Here is a 25,334-nt window from a genome sequence, read left to right on the forward strand (position 1 = left end):
GGCCTCAGATGTACTGACAGCATCTTCCCTCTTGTGTCTCCAGAGGCCTTAGGGCACAGCTGCTGCTGCGGCTTCACAGCAAGAATCTAGGCTCCGAGGCCGATTCTGGGAACTTCATCAGGACCTACTGAGAGACAGAGATTCATACAGCCTTTTGCCAACCAGGACCAAGCATTCCATCCCTATTAATCCCAGTAACCCTGTTATCTGTGTCTAAGATTGCTAGTTTCCATCAGGTATGTGGCAATTATAAAAGGAGGGTTTTTGGGGGGAGGCTTAAGCTTGGGGAGAGAAGGTTGATCTAAACCATGTGTTCTGTTAGTCTTTAGGATACCACAAAACTTTTTGTGGGCTTTTTAAAATTTTGAGTGTGTAGCAGACTTGTTGGACTGTGTTGTTTTGTTTTTACTGAAGTTTCATGTCTAAAGAACTTGTTTGAACTGCGTGGCGTACTCAGAGCCAGACAGTTGAGGATTTTGATGTGCCTTCCAGTCTCATAAAGAGGCAGTGCCAATCTTTGACAGGTGGCGCCCTTTAGCATTCAGGACCTGGCACACTCCACTCTTAGGAATATTGGAAGCTGCCCACCTAAGCTCAACATGCCTACACTGATTGGTAGCAGCCCTTCAGAGTTTCAGACAAGGATTCTTCATGGCATTATCATGGAACCTTCTCCATGCAAAGAATATGCTGCACCACTGAGTTATAGACTTTCCTCTTCTGAACAAGGGGTGGGTGTGTGGGAATGAAGTTATAAGGGATTAATGGTAGAGAAGCAGTTTCCTTGGGAGTTTGGGGCTTTGCAGGAGAAAGTATTTTGGATTGTGTCTTTGTATTTCACTTGCAATCAGTTTTATGATTTGATGTTTTTTCTGGTTTTATCTGGGGTCAGCCACTTCAGGTCCATCTTGATGAAAAAAGCAGGATACAGCTTATAAAAATAAATAAATAAAATGCATGTCCTTTAGAAAGAGCTCATAATTTTGCTTGCCAAGAGAAAGTATGTTAATTATACAAATTGAGGCTAAAATTCACAAATGTCGAGTTGTTGTTTTAAACTATGAACATTGATTAGTTCTTTAAAGGTAGCCAAAATTAAGAGAATTTGTAAATTATGCTCTTTTTTGCTCTAGAAGCCCTCTTATCTAAAGATCATTATATCATTATTTTATATCATTATATTTTATCGTAGAAATTACAAAAAGAACTACAGCACAGACACACTGATTTTTCTTTTGCATTAAAGCAGAGGAAAATGTGCCCTAAAAACTCTCCCTATTATGTGCTTGGATCCTGTCCATCAACCACATGATAAAACACATTAAAATGTTTGTTTTCATTATAAAATACATTAAAATGTTTATTTTCTATGGGTGTTCTTAGTTTGACTGCTGTTTCTGAACTTAATATGAGTGCTTTCTTAAAGGGCAATGTGATAGCGCCACAAGCTAATTTTGAATAAATGATGGAAGAAAATATGTATTTATTTAGTGAGGAAGATCTGTGGGGGGCAGCATGGAGTCTTACAGGATACAGAAGCTCCAGTTCTTGAACCAGACAGCCTTTTGTGGATTCTGCTTCCACATTTTCAGTCGTTTTTTCAGAGCCCTAAAGACAAGGGCTGCATCCACACCATACATTTAAAGCACATGACTTCTCCCAAAAAATCTGGGGAACTGTAGTTTACCACTCACAGATCTACAATTCCCAGCACCCTTAACAAACTACAGTTCCCAGGATTCTTTGGGCGAAGTCTTGTGCTTTTAATGTATGGTGTGTACACAGCCTAGGTATGCTGCCCTGGCCTCCTGGGGGGAAAGGGCGGGATATAAATCTAATTAATTAATTAATTAATTATGTTTTAAAAATAAATAAATCTGAGACTAATGCTTGCCAATTTCCAGATTTCTGTCGGTTAACAAATTCTATGAGAATCTTCCTCTGTGTACCATCCTAGAAATATCCCAGCCTTGCTTATACTGTAAAAGGATACAGGTAACTGGGGAAAGTTTAGCCTAAACATTAGACTGAAGAAGTGATTTTCTTTTCAAGCATATCTACAGAGAATGCTTTAAAACACAAAGAATTACAGTTACATGCTCTAAGTGGCCATTAAGGGCAATGGGTAATGGCACTGATCCAGCAAGCAGCAATTTCTGCATGAAAACAGTTCCCAATCCCTGCACACAGATTGCTCTATGCGTAATAAATGCTGCTGCAGGGCTGAAAGTCAAAGCATTTTTGCACACAGTTGCAGGCAATGTATTGCCTCCTTATTGGGGAAGAATAGTGTCGGGCCCAGCCTAAGCAATGGTATTCTTGGGCAGCTGGCAGGGTCCCAGCACTCTCTTAGGCCTCACTGCGTTGATGCCTGCCTGTCTGCTTCTGAGAGGATTGAACTCAGGTGGTCACAATTTCTTTGGCAGACGCCATTTTGTTTTCCCCACATTTGGCCCAAGTATTATGTCATGTCCAGGGCATCGCATTGTGTGTGGCTACCAGTGGGGGCTGTTGTGCTTTTGTGGCAAAAGACATTTGGGGGCAGAGTGGGGAAAACAAAATGGTGATTGACAGTTTAATTCTGAGTGCCAGAGTCCAAACATTATTTTGTTTTTCTCCCCACAGTGCCTCAGATATTATATGCCAGTGTGAGGTACTGTAGGAGTGGATTGTGGCTATCAGTGGGGGGCATCATGATTTAGTGGTGGAAAATATCCAGGGACACTGTGGGAAAAACAACCTGATGGATGGCAGGGGAAGGGCTGTAGCTCAGTGGTAGCGCAACTGCTTTGCATGCAGAAGTTCACAGGTTCAGTCCCCAGTATCTCCAGGTAGGGCTGGGAGTGTCCCCTTCCTGAAATCCTGGAGAGCCACTGCCAGTCAGTGTAGACAATTCTGAACTAGGTGGACCTATGTTTCTATGTTGCTAGCAGAGATGCTCTCTGGTTCCTTACAGTTAACATGAAAAACAGCCCTTTGGTCGGCTGCACTAAAGGCAAGCATCCCCACATACAGGAGAATCCCGTGCACAGGAGGGAAGTTACAGAAAGGCAGCTTGCCAGGGCTACCTGGAGGCAGCCCCAGGGCGTGCAGTCTAGACGCTCCTTTAAGAATGCAAGATCTCTCTTGCTAGGCAAGACCACATTTCCATGTAGTCCAGCATTAAGCTTCCAACAAGGGCCAGACAAATGCCTCTGTGAGTTTGTTTGTTATTTGTTTATAAAAGTTTTTCTATACCACCCTCTCACAAAACATTAGGGCGGTGTACAGCAACAAAACATCCCATTAAAAACAATGCCTCCTGCCCTCTTTTAATACTGTTGTTGCAGATTTATTGATTTTACACTGTTTTATATTGTATCACTGTATTTTATTAATTGTATTTTAATGATTTTGTACGTCGCCTAGAGTGGCCATTGGCCAGATAGGCGACACAGAAATTAAATTTATTATTATTTATTATTAATACAAGTAACCGTTAAAGTGACTGGCTCATTAAACAGCTGCAAAGGCCTGCTGGCATTAAAAAGTCTTCAAGAGATTATTGAAAGTGGAAAAGTGAATCTCTGCAGAATCTTTGCTAACTTCTGATTGAGGCCAGGTAGTCCTCTGTAACATGGGGTGGGGTGGGGGCGCAAGCAAACTGTAAAGTGCTCATTTCCCACTATTGCTTATCCCCAGGAGCACTAGATTTAAGCAACAAGACATAAATACTGTTCACACTATATTGGCATATTGGGGGATGGGGTGGGAGGGTGCTACCAAGGGAAACTGAGGACTTTAGTTATTACTGAAACATTTTTAAATGGCTAAAAAACATTTTCAGGACTTGGTATATCATGGGTTGCCAATGCAGAGCCCATTTGCACCTATACCTGCAAAGGCTTTCTGTGGCACCCACAGGGTCCCATCCCTCACCTCTCGACATCTGTCACTCATGTTAGGCTTGGGAAGGTTAACTCTTGCCTCCCCAGGAAGATTACCCCCCACAGGCGTGAAAAAAGAGAAATGTCAAGCCTAAATGCTGACGGGGAGGAGGGAAAGCCAGTGTGCACGCGTGTGCATGGTTGCAGGGCATGTTTGTGGTGCCCACAACACTTTTTCCATTTTGCAAATGTGCTTGTGGGTCACCAAAGTTGACACTCCCTGTGGTATATCTTCCGTCCCACTGCCCCCGACATTGCTCTTTTAGCCCAGCTGCCATGTGATTGCACCCACATGAATCTCCAGTAATAGTGCTCTAATTAAATGAAAATGGGCAGTTGCAGCTTGAACAGGAGGGTTTTTTAAATTGTTCATTACTATTATATGGAAACAAAGTACAGCTGCACAGCTCATTTACATCCCACATGAACAATTAGGACTAATTGACTGCTAATTATTCTAAGAAATTTATAGTCTGCTGAATATTGCTTGGTTCCTGCACAACTCCTTTAAAAACTTTTCATCATGTAAATACTAGCTTACACACAAGTGGAGGAGCCCTTTTTAAATCTAGGGACTGCTTTAGAGACATTCTTGTGTGTACACATACTCGCATGCAGTGTGGGGTAGTGGTTAGAGAGTTGGACAACAGAGGCCTGAGTTCACATCCTCACTCTGCCTTGAAACTCACTGGATGACATTTGGCCAGGTGGTACCTCTTAGTCTGGCCTACCTCACAGGGTTGTTGTGAGGTTAAAAGAGTGATAGAGAGAACCACTTTTGAGTTTTTGTGGGTGGGAGGGTGAGGAAAGGCGAATTATAAATTGCCAATAAATAAATTCACATTCTATGACTTGTAGAAATGCTCTCATCCCAGTCCCTTCAGTGCTAGTTTGGTTAGAAGATGTTTTAGAAGAACTTTAAGGAGGAAGCTATTGCTGGGAATGTGGGGGGAGTGAGTTGACAAAGCAGGAATTGCAGGATGGATTAAGAGGATCTGTGCCAGAAATTCGTTCATCCACTGCTAAATATACTTCTGCCAACATGCTCTGCTCCAGCAAAAACCTGGACCCTGGACCCGCTGTATTCTTGGAGAAACTGCCTTCTTAGCTGGAGGGTGTTAATGCATAAATCAATGTATTAATTAACAAACATGGGAAAACTTAGAGGAATAGGCAGAAATCCTTGGAACCTTTTATTAGGTTCTGGAATTGCACTACTCCATATGAAAACATTATACAAGAGGATGCATAATAATCTCACATACTTAGTTTTTCTTCTTTTGTGTTTATATATCACTGCAAGGTATTTAGTGTAAATTTTGAGTAAGTTTATGCCTCCTGTGAGTTCATTCCTCTTGTAAGTACAGAGAATCTTGGCCTTTTTTATTTTGATGAGTTATCTCTTGGTTATTATGAATATTATTTGCCATATCTGTAATTTTTATTTTAAAAACCCTTAACTGAAATACTATTTGGGGAAAAAATAAAAAATTACCCTCCAGGCTGACACTGTTCATGTTTGTAAGTAATGTTGTCAAACATTTTGCCTTCTTGTGGTTTATTCTGAGCGAACAGTGGGCTGGTATATGCAGACCAATCACTCTCATTTTATGCCTCCCCTTCCATGAGCAGGATAAAGAAACCAGGAAGCCTGGTTTATTGCTCCCCAACAAGCCATGATCAGCAAATCAACAACAAACTATAGCTTAATGTTGACCAGCAGTTGTGACTTCTTAGGAATACAAATAGGGACGTGAAAGCCGGGGGGGGGGGGAACCAAAAACATTTGGAGAAAAAAAGTTGTTGTTTTTTCTTTTTCTTTTTTCAGTTTTTCAGGAAAAAACTGGAAAATTTGGGGAAAAAATGTGTTTTTTTCCTGGGCCTTCGCATCTCTAAACACAAAGGATATTGTAGTGCTGAAACAGGGTTAGAAAAGGGCAACCAAAATGATTGAGAGACTGGAGCAACTCCCCTATGAAAAAAGGTCCTGTTCTTGAGCTTACAGGCATCTGATTGGTCACTTTGAGAAAGGGATGCTGGACTAAATAGGCCAGTGACCTGATGCAGCACATGGTTCTTTTGTTCTGATGATGATGATCTTATTGTTAAACATTTGGGGCTTTTTAGTTTAGAAAGAAGGCGACTGAAGGAGGACATGATAGAGATATATAAGATAATGCATGGTGTTGAGAAAATGGATAGAAGTTTTTCTCCCTCATAATACTAGAATCCAGGACTAGGGCTGGTCCCAAAGGGCCAGGTCGGGCCTTGGCCGAGGCCCCTGGAGCCACAGAGGCCCCTGAAGGACCTCACAGTAGGGTATGGAAGGAGTAGCACTCCGTTTCCGCAATCCGCTGCAGAGAGCTGCTTCCACCCTCCTGTTCATTGCTCCACCTATCCGTCTCTCCTGTCTTTTGTGGCTGTGCGTGCAGGACTGCCATTAACCAAGATGGCGGCCGAGGTTTCCCTAAGGGGCTGAAGCCTCTGCCGCCATCTTGGTTGAAGGCAGCGATGTGTGCGTGTAGCAGCCCGTGCAGCCGCAAAAGACAGGAGAGATGGAACCAGTGAATGGGCGGGCAAAAGAAGCGCCCTCCCTGCGCGAGACAGATAGGCACACGTGTGTACTGGGACCTAGGGCAAGCTGGTGCCCAAGGGCCCCGGCATGTCTGGCCTCGGCCCTGTCCAGGATCATTCAATGAAGTAGCTGGATGTTGAAAGATTCAGGACAGACAGAAGAAAGTATTTCATGCAGCACACAGTTAAACTGTGGAATTCACTTCCACTTGATGTAGTAATGGCATCTCCGGTAAAAGGGGTTGAGGTCTGTTCAGCCTTCCATCCATCCGTGGTCGGTAAAATGAGTACTCGGCATATGCTGGGGGGTAAAGAAAGGCCGGGGACGGAACTGGCAATCCCACCCCATATATATGGTCTGCCTAGTAAACGTTGCAAGACGTCACCCCAAGAGTCAGAAACGACTTGCACTACAAGTGCAGGGACACCTTTACCTTTTTTAAAAGGGGATTAGGCAAATTCATGGAGGATAAAGCTATCAGTGGCTGCAAGTCAGGATGGCTATGTGCTGATTCCAGTGTCACAGGCAGCACACAGTTGATGGGAATTGCAAGTGGGAGAGTGCTGTTGTGCTCAGGTCCTTCTTTCAGGCGTCCAGTTGACATCTGGTTGGTCACTGTGAGAACAGGATGCTGGACTAGATGGGCCTTTGGTCTGATCCATTCGTTCTTGCATCTGAACCTGCAGTTGTGGTTTAACAGGAAGCCAGGGAGGAGCAAAGCAGGAGCAATCGGGCAGCATGCGCTAGCATGATGCTCATTCATGCTACTGGGTTATTGTGATGTGTGAATGCAGCCTCTGGGCAGAGACTGGGGTGTGGGCAAATCAAAATGCAGGCTTCGACTAGGCTCCTAAATGCTGGAGAAAGCTTCGTTTGAAAAGGAGGAAAGGGTCACGTTTATCCGGCAAACCTGAGGTTCCCTGTGCTAATCTAAACCTTTTCTTGTATTGTTTTATTTCTTTAACCTGTTCAGAAATATACAGTAAATTAAAATCAAAACAACAATCTTGTGTCACTTATTACGGGTGCAAGCTTAAAACCAAAAAATATGAAAGTAAAAAATATTAAAACTGCCCTCTTACAACCTTATGAAGACCAAATGCCCATTGAAACATGCAGGTATGAGTCCTTTTTCCACAGACCTTATGAAAGCTAACACATCTTATTATGGCATAACAAAAGTTTATTCATAATAAATTTGTTAGTCTTTAAAGTGCCACAGGACTCTAAAATATTTTTCAGCAAAAACAACAAACCTGTCTGTTTCTCTGGAAACTGTTAAAAATCAATGTGTTTCAGTTAAACCATTTTTGCCCTATTGATCAAAACTGGCTTCTGTATATTGTGAGTTGGCTCGAACACAGTTTGTTGGGCAGAAAGATATCCTAAACATTAAGGCTGCAAGCCAAGTCTACTCAGAAGTAAGCTTCATTGGGTTTGATGGGATTTACTTCCAGGTAAGTGCATATTGGATTGCAGCCCAAGATATTATCCCTAATAGAGTGCAGCAGTTGGGTATTTGCAAGGGTGCCAAGACAGGCAAAGAGCCTATTGCTCCAACAGGTGTTGTCATCACTTTGCATATGGCAGGCAGAGCTTGGAAAAGTTACTTTTTTGAACTACAACTCCCATCAGCCCCAGCCAGCACATACTGGCTGGGGCTGATGGGAGTTGTAGTTCAAAAAAGTAACTTTTCCAAGCTCTGACAGGTATGGGGAACCTTTGGCTCTCTAAATGTTGCTGGACTACAACTTAGCATACGTGACAGGAGGCAGCTGGACAGCCACCTTTTGGATACGCTTTAAATTGGATTCCTTCATTGAGCAGGGGGTTGGTCTCAATGGCCTTATAGTCCCCAACTCTACTATTCTATGAATTCCCATCATCCCTGGCCATTGGCCATTCTTGTTAGAGAACTGTAGTTCAGCAACACCTGGAAGGCCAAAGGCTCCCCACACCTGGCATAGAGCATCCAAGATGGTCAGAGGCAGTGTGAGAGAATTCTATTTGTGTGCCCCACCTCTTCCATGTTAAGGGGAACCAACTGAGGATGTGTTTCCTGAGGATCACCACAATCATACAGCATATCCATAAACCAGCCCTACAACTTCCAGTGGGGCCCACTTTCAGGCAAGCACACACAGGACCACAACCCCAATGTAGCTGAGCCTGTACTCCTAGGCATAGCCACTCTTTGTTTTGCATGAGGATGATACAGCATTAAAATGAGTGCTCAGCAGCTCTTTAGATTTGATGAGCACATAGAAAAGAGAGTTGTCAGAGGATCCATTTGTATGAAGCATAGGTCTTCTGAGCTGACTTGTTAGGTAAATGTATGTATATGTGCTATCAAAATGGAAATTCATACAGTAAAAACAAAATTAAATGCAAATAAAGGCTTTGTTTTGCCATCTTCCTTTTCTTCCAAACCCAAGCAGGCTTAACACTCCTGCTGACAAATATACAATTTATTAAGCCCTGTAGCACAACAGTTAACAAACAAGTAACAACCTAATACAATTTGTTGTAATTATTTGAACAGTGCAAAACAAACAACATGAAACAGAAATCGGCTGGTGTGCTCATGAAGCCAGTAGGTCAACACAGTCATGTCCAAACCTCACAAAGACAGCACACACACCGGTGCCAACCTTATCAGAGGAAGATTGTGAGATCATCAAGAGTCAAAAGTAAACAATGACCATTGTACACGAGGCTTAAATATTATGGCTGTCTCAGGGAAGAAAGATTGTAGAGTTGAACAAACACTACTTATTCATTTTCCAGTTTGCGCTCACCATTTGCATAAAGGAGGAGCAGTTTAGATCAGGGATGGACTTGTAGCTTTCCAGATATTGTTGGGCTATATCTTCCATCATCCTTGTTCATAAACCATGAAAGCTGGGGCTGCTGGGAATTTGAATCCAACGCTTCTGGAGTGCCACAGGCTCCCTGTCCCTGGTTTAGATGTATGTGAAGTAGAAGGAGCAATTGAATGATGTACTAAGGTTATTTGCAGCCCTATAGACAAAGATGTTTAGAACTGGAGAATGGGGTGGATAGATCACTTCACAGCTCCTGGGCCAAAACATGTCATGTAGGATTTCAGCTGCTGGAAGCACTTGCTAAGGTGAGTACAGACTTTGTGTCTATCATCTGTTGCTTTTTTATTTTTTCTGTAGATTAGATGGTGATATCAGTACAGTTGTCCTAAAGTTGTTTAATGACATCAGACACAATAGGGCCTCATCCAATGGAAAGAGTATGTGTGATGGGAGCTGACTGCGTCAGAGATTTGCATCACATCTGTAGCCAAACTTTAGATTGGTATTGTTGTTCTGTCTGAAACTGGATGCCAAGAAAGACTGTAGCCATACTTGAGAAAATAAACTGAATAAGAGGCGTTGAAGCCTATATATGGGATTGAGAAACTGAACTGGATTGAGATCCAGGACATCAACCAAAACATTAGCAATAAAAGGATATGCTACAATATGAACACATCCCCCCAACACCACCTGATTTAAATAAGCAAATCAGATAATCACTGTATTGTTTAGGATAGTTATATATGCCTAGCCTGTGCTGTGCATACCACAAGTGGCATAGACAGGAACAGGACCTTTGGTCCCTGGAAGTTGCTGGACTACAGTCTCTATCATTCCTAGCCAATATTCTGTTTTGTAGGGACTTGGAGTTCACAGGGGAAGTAGAAGCAATCAGTGGGTCAGGTAAAACCCTGCCGCCCTGGGCTCCTGCTGAGAGGAAGGGTGGGATATAAATGAATGAATGAAAGTCTGGGCAAAGTTAGGTCCGGACCCTGGGCAGCTCCCAGTGAGCTCTGCCGGTGGAGCAGTGGAAGATGTCTGGGCAAAAGCTGAGACCTTATGTAGGCTGGCCAGGCCTATACTACAGTTGGGCCCGCCTTCTTGAGCTGGCTGTGCTGACTTAGGGCTCATCCAAACGGAGCGGGATAATCTATGTTTTCCATATCCGATTTGTCATCTGACAGTCCTCACTTTGCCTGTTTGTTCACTCTTTCTCGATTAAAAAAAATGCTTTTTTTGCGCCCGCACACACAGTGGGAGGACCCGTACTACTTCTCGCTTTTTCCCAGCTCCTCCCATAACACTCCCCCCTATCAGCCAATTGGTCCACAAAATATGATGTATGCTCCTCTCCCCCTTTGCAACGAAGCACAATAAGAGTGTGAAAGTTTGAATTTCCTGTGGCTGTAATGGAGTTCCTTGCCACTCACCACTCTGAAGCAGGGTCGGCGGGGCGGGGGGTGTCTCCAGCTGCTTATATACCAATAATTGCTGTATATATATTTTTTGCTTGTATTTGCGATATGCAAAAACGAATGTATGTGTTTTTGCCTTTATGCATAGTAAACATTCTGGAGAAACACACGGCTGGCAATTCTACCTATTTCTCCAGAACTGCGTGTCATGTCTAGGAAGGTAGACCACCAGTCTCTATGGTTGTTGGTGCCCGAGACACTGTAGCAAAAAAGTTTGAACGTAAGAGCGCAAAAGATTGAAGTTCCTGTTGATTTGGTAATAGTGGTTGTAATGGAGTTCACCAAGTTTTTGGCTCTTTTACAGCTCCACCTACAGCTATTACATTTCTGCCTTGTGCAGTTGAGGGCAGCTGGACAGGGTCCTGTGCCACCCTGGAGCCCAGGAACAGCAGGAGTCCGAGCAGCACCCAAGCGATGCCGAGCTTCCTCGGCTCCTGCGGGGTGGTGGTGGAGGAGGCTACTTCACAGCAGCTGCACTGGGGAAGGTTTGGGATAGGAAGCGCCGTGATGTAGCAAGCTCAGTGCGGTAGGAGGTGGCGGTGGCTACATTTCCCCCCCTTCTGGCAACACTGTTAACAAGCCAGGGCTTGGGGGAGGGGGATCTCTGCCTCCCCCCCTCGCACCCCCTTCCACCCAGCCCCCAAAAGCCTTTCTTAGCTAAGGAACCACGGGCGGCTGCTGGGTCCCTCAATTCTTGGGGGCTGCTGGTTGTGGTGCCTAGTCCAGGGCCTCGCCTCCCCCCTTTTGCACACACGCAAACGCGTTGGACACATCTGTTCCCCTTTCTCCGCTTTGAAGTGTTCCCTCTGATAAAAGAGACCTGCAAACCACTTATCTGACAATAATTGCTGTATTATTGCTTTCATTTGCGATATTGTGCTAAACTGAATGTATGTATTTTACTGGGGGTAAACACGCCCGGCAATTCCACTTATTTCTCATGGAACTGCAAGCAAGTAAGGAAGTGTCATGTTAATGGGGAGCACCTCCCTTCTAACAGCACCAATTTTTAATGGGGACCCTCCAAAACTCTGGAAAGGGAGGGGACACAGAGGAGGAGGAGAAAGAGGTGATCGCTGCAGCTGTTCCCGCCTCTGCCCTTGCCTTGCGCCTGCTCGCTGGCTCGTAAATTCAAATTTCGCGCTCTTGCGTCCAAGAGCAAAGGTCCAAGTGCGAGCAATAGGTTCCGGAGGGAAGGATCCACCCCAGGCCCGGCAGAAATGGCAGCAGCGGGAGGAGAGGGAAATGTGTGTATGCAAAAGGGGGGAGGCGAGGCCCTGGACTCGCACCACCACCAGCAGCCCCCAAGAATCAAGGGATCCAGCAGCCTCATGGGGTTCCTTAGCTAGGAAAGGTTGCTGGGGGCTGGGGGGGAGGGGGTGCGAGGGGGGGAGGCGGAGATCCCCCTCCCCCAAGCCCTGGCTTGTTAACAATGTTGCCAGAAGGGGGGGAAATGTAGCCACCACCACCTCCCATTGTGCTGAGCTTGCTACATCGCAGTGCTCCCTATCCCAAACTTTCCCCAGTGCACTGCAGTACCTGCTTGTGCGCAAATGCGGAAATACGCATTTCCACATTTGGGAAGTACATGGCTCTGATTGGTTCAGTTTCCCTGGCTTTTCCAAGCACATTCGCGCACATGCGCACAAATGAAAATCCATTATTGGATGCTAATGATGGAAGGGATACTGGGACACGGCCAAGGTCCGCCCATGGACCTCCTACATCTCTATAAACCATGGTATTGCATTCGAGTCCCTAATGTTGCAGCGGATGATTACCGGTTTAAAAAAGCAAATTGCATTTTTCGCGGTAATGCTAAAGTGGATTTAACCGCGCGAAAATGCACAAAAGTGCGCGGCGTCATATAGACGACTGAAAAATAATGAATACACAAAGCAATCATGTCACACGTTATACAGTCATCTGGATGAGCCCTTAAAGGGCGCTTGTCCAGTTTTGCAGGAACTGACTTCTGCACTGTGAAAGTGATGGGGATGTCACTGAGGACCTGTCCCCCAAGTGAGGATGGTGGGAGAGTTACATCCTCAGAGTGAGAAGGCCTAGAGGGAGGTGCTGAGTGTTCCCCCTGAGTTGTCTAGTCTATATTTCTTTCTCATTTGTGTCTTCCTTGGGGTAGCGTAAGGGGGCAGGTTTGGGGCCTCATGATGGTGAGCATAACCAATGGTCAGGGGTAATAGGGGTTGTCCAACAATGTCTGAAGGTCCAAGATTGGAGAAGGCTGATATAGCGTCTAACCAGCATTTTATCCCACCTCTCCTGTGCGGTAAATCTGACTGCTCCCAGTTCAGCAGACGAGACAAAAGCACACCAAAACACAGGAGGTAGGACTTCATATGTACTGGTTTGTTTGTTTGTTTGTTTATTTATTTATTAAATTTACATCCCACTCTTCCTCCCAGTAGCAGCCCAGATCAGCAAACAAAAGCACTAAAAACACTTTAAAACATCTTTAAAAACATTTTGAAAAAAGGTTTAAAAACATCTTAAAAAGCAATTCCAACACAGAAGCGGACTGGGATAAGGTCTGCTTAAAAGGCTTGTTGAAAGAGGAAGGTCTTCAGTAGGCGTGGAAAAGATAACAGAGATGGCACCTGTCTAATATTTAAGGGGAGGGAATTCCAAAGTGTCGGTGCCACTACACTAAAGGTCTTATGTTGTGCAGAACGGACCTCCTGATAAGGTGGTATCTGCAGGAGGCAGGCAGGAGATCCCAGTCCTTGCAGCACTTACCAAGGACTTCAGCTGTCTCCGGAGACAGCAACCCAGAGGAGCGAGCAAGCAAACACCCAGATGTTCAGGTACTTACTCCCAGGGCAGGTCTTCTCCAGTCCCACAGTGCTGCAGCTGTTTCCCTGTTTAGGTTTATTAAATTTATGTATTGGTTTCTCCTATAATAAATAACTCCTAAAGCAATTTACAATCAAGGGAAAAAATGCAATGATAAAATCACATAAACATTACAAACAGATTTAACAATACAATGTTTGTTTATTATTACATTTATATCCCAACTTTCTTCCAAAGAGCACATGGTGGCATACAAAAATAATTTCATCCTCATAACAACCCTGTGAGGAAGGTTAGGCTGACAGACAGTGACTGGCCCAAGGTCACCCAGTGAGCTTCATAGCCAAGCAGGGATTTGAACTGGTGTCTCCCAGGTTCCAGTCTGATGCTCTAACCCAGCCTTTCCCAACCAGTGTGCCTCCAGATGTTGTTGGACCACAACTCCCATCTTTCCTGACCATTGGCTATGCTGGCTGAGGCTGATGGGAGTTGTGGTTCAACAACATCTGGAGGCACACTGGTTGGGAAAGGCTGCTCTAACCACTACAACTCATATCCAAATGCCTGGAAAACAAAAACATCTTTGCCTGGTGCTCAAACAATGACATGGTTAGCACCAGGCGGGCCTCTCTAGGGAGCTCATAAATAGGGAACTTCTACAGAGAAGGCCCATTCTGTCATCACCATCCTCTGGACCTCCCATCAAAGAAGCACACAGAGAAGGGCCTCAGATGGTGATCTCAGGGTCCAGGAAGGTTCATACCGTAGCCATACCTCATATATAGGATTTCACGTATGGTGTGTGTGCCAAAAAGTTTGGCCAGTGCCATCTGAGACTTTGATTCTTCTGTAGAGATGCTGTGTGGAATTGCATTGCTTATTTTGTACTGTGTCATTAGTAAATATATTTCACATGTGAAATTGAATATTCACCAAGGGAGTATGAGAAGCCAGAAGGATTCTCAAATAAGAACAAGAGAGTAGTGATGTGGGCAAGCAATTCCAACCTGATCTACCAATTTGGGAGCTGTCCACCAAAGCGTAAGATTGTAACTTGCCCTGAGACATTTTGTACTTTATTTCCAGTAGCCTAGCCATTTACAAAAACAAGTATGTGTTGTCAATAGTGACAAGCGCATACTTGCATAAATCACGGCTGTTTCCTCTGAATTGTATGCACATGCAAGAACATTCTTTTCAAATTCATGTGAGCTGTAATGGGGGGGGATGGGCCTAGTCATAGACCGCTTTTCATAAGAGTGAGACACACTTTATATCATTTTGTGCAGAAAGCATTTTGTCTGTGGATGCTAGAATCTGAGTAAAAACTGTTTTGTAAAAAGCAGCCCTGGGCAAAGACTTCTCATGGTAGTAGGGGAAAGAAAAGGAAGAGATACAGGCAACACCTGAACTCAGTGTCTAATAGGTGTCTAAAACATTACGGAGGGGAAGACTTTAACCACAAAAAGTAAAATGGTTGTGTGTTTTTTTCTTTTAATTTTTCTTAGCATGCCTTCAAGCCCATAGGATTTTTTTGGTCATTGAATTGCTTTATAGGCCACTTCAGGCATTTTTAGACATGTGGTGAAGATTAGGTGAGGGGAAAGATTGGAAGCAAGGCCAGTGGCCCTCCCCCCTCTCTGTGTCACTATGCCCAGCTCTGCAGCCGTTCACATGTTTGCAGGGCATAGGAAGCTGCCTTATACTAAGTCAGATCATTGATTATTTATTTATTTATTATTTGATTTATATCCTGCCCTTCCTCCTAGCAGGAGCCCAGGGCAGCAAACACAAGCACTAAAAACACTTTAAAATATCATAAAAACAGACTTTGAACATGGAAATTGACTGCCATCAAGTTGATTCCAGCTTACGGCGACCCTATGAATAGGGTTTTCATGGTAAGCGGTATTCAGAGGTAGTTTTACCATTGCCTTCCTCTGAGGCTGAGAGGCAGTGACTGGCCCAAGGTCACCCAGTGAGCTTCATGGCTATGGGGGGATTCGAACCCTGGTCTCCCAGGTCATAGTCCAACATGTTTAAAAAAGCTTTCAAGACATCTTTTAAAAAAAGGTTAAACGTATTGGGTTTTTTTTAAAAAAAATTAAAAACATATTAAAAAGCAATTCCAACACAGACGCAGATAAGGTCTCAACTTTAAAGGCTTGTTGAAAGAGGAAGGTCTTCAATACGCACCGAAAAGATAACAGAGGTAGCACCTCTCTAATATTTAAGGAGAGGGAATTCCACAGGTTAGGTGCCGCCACACTAAAGGTCTGTTTCCTGTGTTGTGCAGAATGAACCTTCTGATAAGATGGTATCTGCAGGAGGCCCTCACCTGCAGAGCGCAGTGATCAACTGGGTATATAAGGGATAAGACTGTCTTTCAGGTATCCTGGCCCCAAGCTGATTAGGGCTTTGTACACCTAAACTAGAACCTTGAACTTGACCCAGTAGCAAATAGGAAACCAGTGCAATTCTTTCAGCAGTGGGGTGACATGTTGGCGATACCCTGCCCCAGTGAGCAGTCTTGCCGCCACATTTTGCACCAGCTGCAGCTTCCGGACCAACCTGAAGGGCAGCCCCACATAGAGCGCATTACAGTAATTGAGCCTGGAGGTTACCAGTGCGTGGACAACAGTGGTCAGGCTATCCTGGCCTAGAAACAGCCGCAGTTGTCTTACCAGCTGAAGCTGGTAAAAGGCACTCCTAGCCACGGAGGTCACCTGGGCCTCTAGCAACAAAGATGTATCCAGGAGCACCCCCAGGCTACAGACCTGCTCTTTCAGAGGGAGTACGACCCCATCCAAAGCAGGCAACTGACCAATTATTCAAACTCGGGAACCACCAACCCACAGCACCTCTGTCTTGCTAGGATTGAGACTCAGTTTATTGGCCCTCATCCAGCCCACCACCGAGTCCAGGCAGCGGTCCAGGGTTTGCATGGCCTCTCCCAATTCAGATGTTATGGAGAAATAGAGCTGGGTATCATCAACTTACTGCTGACACCTTGCCCCAAATCTCCTGATGACTGCTCCCAAACGCTTCACATAGATTTTAAACAGCGTGGGGGACAAAATGGTACCCTGTGGCACCCCACAGCACAACTGCCAGGGGGCAGAAAGACAATCACCCAATGCTATTCTCTGAAAACGACGTTGGAGCTAGGATCAGAACCACTGTAAAACAGTGCCTTCAATTCCCATCTCACCAAGTCGGCCCAGAAGGATACCATGGTCAATGGTATCAAAAGCCACTGAGAGATCAAGTAAGAGTTACAGGGTTGCACTCCCCTTGTCCTTCTTCCAATAAAGGTGATCCTTCAGGGCGATGAAGGGCAATTCAGTCCCATAACCAGGCCTGAACCCAGACTGAAATGGGTCAAATAATCTGTTTCATCCAGGAATACTTCATGTGAAATTAATTGTACCAGCAGGGCAATTGATTAAGGTCCAGAGGGGGCAACATGAACCACGGAAAGAACTGATGGTTTCAGTCATGGGTGGAAAGACACCTGGATGCCAGGCCCACCTCTAGATGAACAGCAGATCAATCCTGAGCAATGAGACCTAGAATACAAGTTTTTCAGAGGCCAGGTTTACCCAGCCTTTGCTACCACTCAGTCACAAGATTTACCAGAAATGGCAGATCTCTATGATGCTAGTTATTTATGTATTATTTATTTGGAAAATTTACTTTCAGTTCCCCAGCTCCAACTAAGAAAGAACTCCCATCATAACATCTGGAGGGCCAGATTTAAGCTGTGGTTTGTTAACAAACCCAGACAATAAACCAATGTTTGTGGCTGTTTTCCTGACTTGTTTAAATTTCCCTTTTCTCTCGTTTGAAGTCTAAAAGGTTACTGACCCAGTCAAGACGTAGTTGCTGTGCTCTTTTCTTGGCAAGTTGAACTGAAGCATGCTGGAAGTCAGTGCGGCCTTTCCTTGTCCCCCAATCCCCAATCGCTGCATGACATGACCTGATGTTTATGCTGAGCTCAGCACTGAGGTATTTATTGATGCATTTTCCCCAGGCAGTGCTAGTGATTGATTTGTCTGTGATGCTGAGTCAGTGTAACTGGCTAAGGTTTCCCTTCCCTCTTTTCCCCGGGGGTCCTCACTGACCTTGCACTCTCAGCAGCCAAAGTCATATACATGGCTGAGCTTCATTTGTCAAGGCTTTGGTCAGCAAAGGTGACCTGGCTGCTGTACATTGCTCTACTACAAGATGGAGGCCTCCCGTTCAAGTATATGGAAAGGCAGGGATGTCAAGGGCAGTGAACACAAATGACGAAAAGGAAGCACAGTGAGCTAGCGAGCTAGCCTGAGCCCGTGACTTGACATGGTTCAAAATGCAGTGGCCAGATTACCGGCTGGGGTTCCATTTAGATCTCATATAACCCGTTTTAAAAGAACTGCATAGGTTGCTAGTTCATTTCCAGGCCCAATTCAAGGTGCTTGTGCTTGTGTTTAAAGCCCTAAACGACTTAGGCCCCAAATATCTGAAAGACCACCTCTTTCCCTATAGACCCTCTCGAGTGTTGAGATTAGCAGAAGGGTCCTCAGAAGTTTGGGTGTGTATGGCCCTGGAGAAGGTATTCCCTATGGCATCCCCTAGTTGTGGAATTCCCTCCCCATAGAGCTGTGTCTGGAACCTTCACTGTACAGCTTTCATTGTAGGCTGAAGATGTACCTCTTCGCCCTGACTTTTGAAACATGAGATATATATTTTTGACACATGATAGATAGATATTTGACACATGAGATATAGATATATTTTTGACTTCCGGGAAGGGTGACTTCGCTTGTGCCTGCTTTTGAGATGGGCTCCCGCCTCAAAAGAAGCTTATTCAGATATAAATCAGTCAGAACATTTTTTTTTTGACTGATGAAATTTCTCCCGGGCAGGGAGAAACGTAGAGATCAACCTCAAAAGCCTGTTTTTGTTGGGAGGACTGGATTTCATTAATTTATGAGAAAAGGTCCAGCCAGCAATGCCGGACGGACTTCCGAACAAGCTCTATCTGATTAATGCGATACGTTTATCTTTTCTTCAAAGAGAAAACGGACTAACAGGCAAGCACCCTTCTTTCTATTATTTTTTTTACTTGGTTTAAATTGTTGCAGCAAAAAGAGATTTGTCAAATGAATCAGCTTTAAAGAACTTCTGGGTGAGCTATAACTCTTCTCTGTTATTCACGAAATTAACAGCTTATCTCTGTTTCTATTGCAAAAAGCTGTCCTGGAAGTGCATTCTAAAGATATAAACAGAAGAGGGATTTCTATTCCGAGGAACATTATATTGTCTGGGACTATTCTCTTTTTGGTCTATTTTATTTTGACGAATCTGCTTCTTCACGACGCCACTAACTGTTTTGATGCTGGGAACTAAATTTGTTTTGTGTTCTTGAACATAGAGAGATAAGGCAGGCTGCTCTGTTTATACTGTGATGTCATCAAGCCTGGAATATTAACCCAATTGTTGCTGAAATAAGAAGTGGTTCTTCTTTATTTTTGTTTTGTTTTGTTTTCGTGGTTTTAAAAATGGCAATCAAGAAAGTGGCTGAGAAGTAATTATGTTTCAGAAAATAATGGATGAGATTGAGATAACAAAACAAACCCTGCGACAGGGCAGTAAGGAGCTGAAAATTGAACTGAGCAAAATGACGCAGGAGCTTAAAGAAATAGGGGATCCTGTGAGAGAGGAGAATGAGATCAGAGATGAGAAAAGAAAAAATAAAGGGAAGATACAAGCCCTGGAGATTGGAACAAATGTGGAATTGGAAAAAGATCTGGAGTTTATGGATATTAGAAATAAAATCTACTGTTTGGAATTTAACGTTATCTCTGAAGAAATTAATGAAGATATTAGAGATAAAGTTATCAATGGCTTGGATAATCTTCTGGACTGGAATGACGTGATGGAGCTTGATATAGAGAAAATCTATGGAATTAACTGCAGCCATGTGACAATGGAAAAACTCTCAAGAGATGAGCCAGTGCATTTTGTAAAAAAGAAGAACACAGATATGACTTTACAACAATATTTCAGCAACTTATTCAGAATTGATGGCAAGAAAATATTTGGGATAGAGGAAATTCCCATCAGACTCTTATTATATGACTATGGCTATGACAGCAAGATTATTATGGAATACTGATAATGGAAGATTGGACACTGAAATTACTGGACTTAACAGGACTATTGAAGATGGAAGATGGAATTAATATGGATAATGCAATAATGGCTATTGAAATTATTGGACCTAACAGATTTTGATGAGATGGATTAATCGATATGTTTATTTGGACTATGGTTATGACAATAAGATTATTATTATTATTGAGATGGATTAATCGACATGTTTATTTGGAGAAAAATTGATAGATATATTTCTTAAAGAATTGAAACCTCTCTTTGACTTTTTGTGGAAAGAATAAAGTAATGTTTATGAGATTTGATGATTAATTAAGATAACTACTGGAGGAAAGTGATTTTATAATATAATTTAAGAGACAGGATTGTTATATATTGTAGACCTACAACTGATTTGATCTGCGACAAATGGGAAGTCAACATTTTATTTTTTTGTTTAATCGTTTTTGTTTTGTTTTGTTTTTTGTCTTTGAATGTTTTATGATTTTGTTTTGTATGTTTTATGAAAATTTGAATAAAAATTATTGTAAAAAAAAAAGAGCTATAGATATACTTTTTAAACCCTTTCTAATTGTGAATGGAATTTTTTTAAACTGTTATTAACGGTGTATTTTATATTGTTATGACCCACCCTGGGACCTACTGGTGAAGGGTGGTAAAAAATAGAACAGTAGTAGTGGTAGTAGTAGTAGTTGTTATTTAGAGCTCCTAAAATCAAATAATATTTCTGACCTAATGGGATCTGGCATCAAATTCCACTAATCAGTTCTGTCTCGTTGTAGGGGAGGATGGTTATGAACAGAATTAAGAAATAAGCCAATACAACTTTTTTGTGTGCATGTTCTTCTGAATTTTCTTATAATTTGGTTTGGTGCATCTACATCTCCCCCCCCCCATCTTCTGTCTTGGTGATTATCCGTTGAATCTGGTGCTAGGAAAACTTTAATGTGGTGTTTGAATGCACGCCTACGACAGACTTCACGTTAATCACATTTGGAAGTCTGATTATAGGTGTTTGCAATCACCCCAGTTGGAAATCAAAAATAAATTTGCATTCACTCAGAATAGCTCAAATTCTGGTCCAGAGCCATGTTAGTCTGAGTTTGTTTGTCAAAGAAAAAAGGGTTTGTAGTGATATGTCTTAATTTTTGTTTATAAAAGCATGAGCTTTTTTTAAATGGTACCTGTAACCTTGGCATGTACCTTTATTAAGGTTGAGTGCCAGAGATTGGGGCAGTTCACTGACATAGTACACGTTTGCTAGAACTCAGGACACCTCTAATGGGAGGAGAGGAACCTTCTCAAAATGGAGTGACTTGATGTGGATGCATATCTTACATGAATGCAAAATTAAAAATTAAGAGGGCTGCAGCTTGCAGAAGGAGCACAGCTCAAGTACATGTTTTGCCAACAACAGATCCTAGGTTTGACACCCTGGAGAGCTGATTTTAGTGTAGAGTCTACACTGACATAGTACTAGGTTAGATGGACCAAACATCTGACTCTCAGTGTAAGACACCTTCTTAGATCGATCCCTGTCTTTAAAATATCAGCCTTGCCAACCAGCTTTCTAACCAGCGTCAGAGAGCAGAAGAATGGCAATCCTGTTGTGAGTCATCTTGCTTCTAAATAATCCACCCTGGGCTCCTATTGGGAGGAAGGGCGGGATATAAATCAAATCAATCAATTAATCAATCAATGCTAAGTAACGCATGCACTATAAGGACCTTATTAAAGTGTTTAATGGATTTTGATAACCATTTACATCTAGGTGGGAAATGGAGGTTTCCCTTTCTCATAACACTAGTACTTGTGGATGTCAATGAAGCTGAATGTTTATGGATTCAGGACAACAAAATAAAATACTTCTTCATACAGCACATACTTTAGCTATGGAATCTGCTCCCACAGGAGGCATCGATGGCCATCAACTTGGATGGCTTCAAAAGAGGATTAGACAAATCATGGAGGAGAAGATTGGCTCCTAACCATGTTGGCCATGCTCTTCCTCCATGACAAGATTATGCTTCTGAATACCAGTTGCTAGAAAACACAGGAGGGGAGAGTTCTGTTGCACTCATGTCCTGCTCGTGGCCTTCCCATAAGCTTCTGGTTGGCCGCTGTGAGAACAGTATATTGGACTGGATAGGCCACTGGCCTGATCCAACAGTGCTCTTCTTATATTATGTTCTTATGAGGTTGGTGGATAGTAATGCTGAACTGGTAGCAGCTCCCTTCTTTTCTAATACCATATCCTTAATTCTACTTTATTTTTGCAGTGGCTGCTGCTGTTCACTAATTACATGAGCCAAAGTCTTGTTGATTTTTACTACCGCATGGTTCTAAACAAGCCACTTGGGAAATAAACTACTGTTTGTGCTTCGAATTGGGGCATTAAGCATGACTTTAGGCACAGGGAAGCAAACAGCCAGTATCTCATCATACCTGTAGTATTGTTTAGCAAATGTTTCTTAAACAGTCTCTAGAATATAGGAAATGTAGTCATCTTTGGTGTGGAATTACTAATCACTGTGCTTTCTTGCCTGAAACTGAACTGCTTTGCGGTGGAATATGTCTATATCAGTCCATGTGGAAACTGGAAGGAGAGAACAAAATGAAGGACCTTAAGAAAATCCAAAGGAAAAGAAGCATGAATGGAAATTGTTGAGATAAATGGATGAGCTTGATGCAGTAGTGCGTTGTTCCCTTGTGAGTGTCTGTGCGCTTGGCATTTTGGATGAGTTTTCACAGTAATGATGTAGCTCTTCTATTTGAATTGTTGAGGTAACCAAGGTTTTTGTTTAGGAAGAACTGAGCCAGAGGGATGTTTCTGGATTTGTTGTTTGAGAACAGAGGTAGGAGATGGGCTACACTGAAACAGACTGCATATTGCAGTGAAGCAAGATTGGAATTCAGTTATAATATTTGGCAGGTCTCATCTGACTGTACCAGTAAGAGTCAACAATTGTGGTACGTCCTCCAAGAACTTCAGAGCACAGTTGGAGAACTGCATGTTTGTATGTTCCCCCAGGTTCTCATTTGAGCTGACTAGGAGTGGAGGGCTCCCAAGAAAGGAGATTACATTCTTAAAATCTCTTATTAGCATAATTAGGAAGTGCCACCAACCCTCAAAGATCTGACAGGAAAGCTCAGTGGGAGTTCAAAGGGAAGACAAAGGAATATTAATGATGTAGTGTAGCTGTGATCTACTTCAGTAGAAAATGGGAAGAGGCTGTCGTTTTGGTAACCTAGACTAAAATGACAGACCTCTTCTCAGCTCTAATTTTCTATTCCATGCTGAGGAATGTTTATTTTTTGATCAGATCTCTGAAGTACGGGAAACAGGATGTATCTACAATCAGAATGAGGGCTACTTCATACACAACATTTTTTTCCCAATGCAACAATGCTTCCATGTAGGAAATGTGTGAAACAGGAGTACGTCCCAATGTGTGGTGGTCTTGCCTACATGAACAGGGAAAGCATAATTGGCTGTGGTTGCCCAACATGTGTACTTTGTATGTGCATACTGCAAAACACACTTAGGCCTGCTGGGCATTATCTCACAGCCACACACATCTCACAGGATTGTTGTGAAGCTAACATCCTTGGAAGTTGGAGTGGAGGGGAAGCTCATCAGATTTGTCATTGACACCAAACTGGGTGGAGTGCTGGTGTCATGATCCCAGACCAGGAATCTTTGGAGGCAGAGTCCTCTAGAGATAACCCTCTCTGGCCTGTTCTTGTATGATGCCATGGTCACTGGAGTTTGCTCTCCTCGCTTGAACCCCAAGGAGACTCTAATGTTTGGTTCACAGCCTCCTCGGAGGATCAGGACAGTCCTGGGGAGATACTGTCACAGTTGGGTGTTGTGCATAGTCTGGAGAAGAGATTATTGAGAGATAATACAATAACCATATTACAATATTTGCAGGGCTGTCACATAGATGATCGAGCAATTTTTGTTTTCTGTTGCTCCAGAGATTAAGACCGAAATGAACATGTTCAGATGTCAAGAAAGGGGATTTAGACTAAATATTAGGAAGAACTATCCATTCCAACAGCATGAGATGTTCAACGGTGGAACAAGCTGCCTCTGAAGGTGGTGGATTCTCTTTTGTTAGAGGTTTTTAAAGCAGAGACTAGATGGCTACCTATCAGGGATGCTGAAGTAGTGGCTTTGCTGCATTTGTAGGGTGTGAAGAACATAAGAAAAGCCCTGCTGGATGAGACCAATGGACCATCTAGTCCAGCATCCTATTCTCATCGTGGCCCGAAAGCAGGACCTGAGCACAACAGCATTTTCCCCATTTGTGAATCCCAGCAACAGGCATACATAGTGCCTCTGACAGTGGAGGCAGAACATAGCCAGTGTCGCTACTAGCCATTGATAGCCTTGGACTAGGTCACCTTTGAGGTCGTTTCCAGTTCTGTGATTCTGTCAAAAAGAGGCCGGGGGGAGGGGGGGTGCAGGAGGGACAACGTATACCATCTTGAGCTCATTGTAGGAAAGGTTAGATATCAATATAAAAAAATCAATAAATCCCTTTTATGGTCTTCATACAGATTCCATCACTTTACTTCCTCCATTTTCCACTGCTTTACTGACAGCTGCCTTCTTGCATAGGAAAAGGTCTGTGCAAACAATCCTGAATGCTGACCTTGGAAAGGCTTCTCTGTAACAAGTACCAGGAAAATATAAACTTGGGGCTGCAGGTTGCTAGGAGTCTCTCTATTTATTTGCTGATGGTCCAGATGCTCCCTCTGCTAGAGGGTCTCTCTTCTTGTTAACAAAAGGGGGATGAATTATTCAGCAATTGGCAATGCCAGATGGCGACTTCCCTGCTGTTTACATAGGGAAGAGAGGTGAGAGAAGGCAGGCACTGGCAGCAAGGAGGTGCACTGTCTGACAATAAGCAGATTTCAGTGTAGCTCTGCTCTCATTCTGAAGGAAACAAACAAAGATATTGTCCATCTTCCTCAGTGCTTCATATGCTTGCCAGTGTGGTGCAGTGGTCAGAGTGATGGACTGTGACCTGGAAGGCCAAGGTTCGAATCCCCCACTCAGCCAGGAATCTCACTGGGTGACCTTGGGCCAGTCACTGTCTCGCAGCCTAACCTACCTCACAGGGTTGTTGTGAGGATAAAATGGAGAGAGGAGAACCATGTACACCACTGTAAGCTCCTTGGAGGAAAGGTGGGATATAAATGTAACAAATAAATAAATAAATAAATAAATAAATGCCTTCATCAACTTGGTGTCCTCCAGATGTTTTGGACTACAGCTCCTGTCAGCCTCAGCCAGCATGGAAACAGCGAACACAGGCATTCAGAGTGCCAAGATTTATATCAGTCTGTTGTAAGCATCAACAAATATACTCGCCATGGCAAGAATGACACTGCTGCCCTCTGGCAAGTGTGATAGGCCTTCCAACCTTCCTTCCCAACTCAGTGATGCAGAATGGGCAGAATTGTCTGAGTAGTTGTGTAGCATCTGTGCCACCTCCCCAACGCCAAAGTTTGGAGGAAGGCTGCGGATCGATTTCTATTTACTGCCTCCAGT

General features: G+C 43.4%; 1 protein-coding gene across 6 annotated transcripts in view; it reads left to right on the plus strand.

The window, feature by feature from the left end:
* Positions 1–25,334, plus strand: part of TMEM63C (transmembrane protein 63C) — a 136,563-nt gene that overhangs the window by 46,589 nt on the left and 64,640 nt on the right. For 5 of the 6 annotated variants that reach the window (XM_061611821.1, XM_061611825.1, XM_061611824.1 and 2 more), the window contains exon 2: positions 44–236. The exons of the other annotated variant lie outside the window; for it this stretch is intronic. The gene's annotated coding sequence lies outside the window, so the exon portion shown is untranslated. The remainder of the gene's footprint in view (positions 1–43; positions 237–25,334) is intronic. 6 annotated transcript variants of the gene reach the window in all.

The sequence above is a fragment of the Rhineura floridana genome, chromosome 2 (genome assembly GCF_030035675.1).
Source record: "Rhineura floridana isolate rRhiFlo1 chromosome 2, rRhiFlo1.hap2, whole genome shotgun sequence".
Taxonomy (NCBI): Eukaryota; Metazoa; Chordata; class Lepidosauria; order Squamata; family Rhineuridae; genus Rhineura; species Rhineura floridana.